Raw genomic sequence first — 2,681 nt, 5'->3', positions numbered from 1 at the left:
AGATGCATCTTTAACTTATCAGACAATATTATACCACTTTACATGGTATAAGAACCTTGCAACAGTATACTTTCACATCCCTCTCCTGTTCTTTCTGCTGTTGTTTTCATAAATTTTGCTATAAACTCCACAATATATAAAACTCCTCATGTGCTATAAACTCTATAATGCATTGTTATTATTTTTAATTTAAACAGTAAATCATCTTCAATACCAAACATTCAATACCAAAAAAAAGTCTTTTATGTTTACCCTCATATTTACTATTTCTTGTGCTCTTCATTCTTTTGTGTTGATCAGAATTTCCATCTGGTACCATTTTCTTTCTGCCTGAAGAACTTCATTAATCATTTCTTGTAGTGCATGCAGGTCTGCTGGGAAAAAAATGTCTCAGTTTTTGTTTGTCTAAAAAGTCTTTATTTCACTTTCAGATTTCATAGATAATTTTGCTGGATAAAGAATTCTAGGTTTTCCCCCTTTTTATACCTTAATGATGTCTTTCTAATTTTCTTCTAGTCTCCGTAGTTTCTGACAAAGTTTGCTGGTATTTTTCTTTGTTTTCTATGTGTTTGTTCTGTGTCTGGCTACCTTCAAAATATCCCCTTTTATCATGACTTTCCTCATTTTAATTATGATGTACCTTGGAGTGGTTTTTAAAGATTTATTTAGTTCATTGAGTTTCTTGGATTTGTTTATAATTTTCACCAAATTTAAAAAATATTTGGTCTTTTCTCTTCAAATATCATATCTGCTCCCTTTTAATGGAATTCCAAATACACATATGTTAGACTGCTTGATTTTGTTCTAGAGCTAATGATCCATTTTTATTTCCAGTCTTTCTCTCAGCGCTTCATTCTGCTTAGTTTCTACTGCTCTCTTTTCAAGGTCATTGATCTTTTCTTTCACGGTGTCAGAACTCCTCGTTACCTTACCACGTGTGTTTTCACTTTATATGTTGTATATTTTTAATCTCTAAAATTTACATTTGCTTCTTTTTGTATCTTCTGTTCTTCTTATTAGTGTGATGTTTTTCTCTACCTTCTTGAAAAATGAGGTATATTTCTAATAGCTGTTTTACTGTCTTTGTTGGCTAGCTCCACCATCTGTGGGTCTGTTTCTGCTGAATGATTTTTCTTCTTGTTATGGAGAAAATAATTTTCCTATTTCTTTGCATGCCTGATAATTTTTTAGTAGCTAATGGATATTATTAATTATACGTTGTTGCTCGTTGGGTTTTATTGTATTTATTTAAATAATGTTGGGTTTTCTCTGGTGCATCCTTATTTGGAATCAGTTGGATTCTTTCAACCCTTTAAGCTTTATTATGCCGATGGAAAGCAGCTTTTGGCCTAGGCATAATTTTGCACCAATTCTAAGGCAATTTCCTTCTGAGAATTCTACCCAAAGCCCCTGTGTTATAAGGTCTACTTCTAGTCCTGTGTAAGCTCTGGGAATTGTTCTGCTTAAATTTTTCTGATGGGTCTTTCTCCATCTTTGGGTAGATTTTGTGTATGTGTGTACAGACAGTACTCAGCCACGGACTCGAGGGGGCAACTCTGCAGGTCTCTGAAGTTCCTGTGTTGGTCCCTTCTTTCTGGTACTCTGCCTTGCAAAATTCTAGCCACCTTGGCCTCCCTAAACTTCTATCTCTGACTTCTCAACCCAGTCAGACAGCTAGGTTCGGTTTAGGTTTTTACTCTTTCTGTTAAGGCCTGGAAACTGGCTCCAGGTCCGTGGTTGGCAAACTGCGGCTCGCGAGCCACATGTGGCTTTTTGGCCCCTTGAGTGCGGCTCTTTGGCCAGCTTAGGAGTACCCTAATTAAGTTAATAACAATGTACCTACCTATATAGTTGAAGTTTAAAAAATTTGGCCCTCAAAAGAAATTTCAGTCGTTGTACTGTTGATCTTTGGCTCTGTTGACTAATGAGTTTGCCGGCCACTGCTCTAGGTGGTGAGCTGGTACAGTTGAATGGTTTCCCTTGCTTACTTTCCTTTGCTCAGGATGCTGTCCTGCTTTTGAACAATGCCTGAAAATTGTTATCATAAAACAATGCGTTGGGTTTCTAGTTATTTACAGTGTGAGGGTATCTGGTCTGTGTAATTCCGTCTTGGCTGGAAGCAATGGTGATCACTCCCTCCTTAAAATCTTTCCTTTTTCTTTATTGCTCTCCTACTTTTTTGGCCCCTTCTCAATCCTTAATCTCTCTCTCTCTCTCTCTCTCTCTCTCTCTCTCTCTATCTCTCTCTCTGTCTCTTTCTCCCCATTTCTCTTCTCTCTGATCTACTGAATATTGGCTAGGGCCCTTTCTCCTCTCTATCCATTCTTTCCTTTGGTAGATTTGTCTAGCCTCAAGCTAGATGTGCTGTTGGTCATAAAGTGAGTATCTCCAGCCAGCCTCCCCTCTGAACTCCAGACTCACACCTCCGATTTGCTTATTTGGCTGCTCCTCTGTGATGTCTACAGACTTCTCACACTCAACACATCTTGTTTTATTTCCCTCTACCCCAATGTGTTCTGCTCACACTCTTTTTTATCTTAGAGATGTGGTTTGTACACTTCTTGCCTGGACTACTACAATAATCTCCTACGTGATCTTCCTATTTCCATTCTTGCCTATTCCCACTTGAGCCTATTCTTCCCACAGCAGCCAATGTGACCTCTTCAAAATTTCAATCAGAT

This window comes from Saccopteryx leptura, chromosome 3, assembly GCF_036850995.1.
Source record: "Saccopteryx leptura isolate mSacLep1 chromosome 3, mSacLep1_pri_phased_curated, whole genome shotgun sequence".
Classification (NCBI taxonomy): Eukaryota; Metazoa; Chordata; class Mammalia; order Chiroptera; family Emballonuridae; genus Saccopteryx; species Saccopteryx leptura.
The sequence above is the reverse complement of the archived record's forward strand: the minus strand, read 5'-3'. Positions refer to the sequence as shown.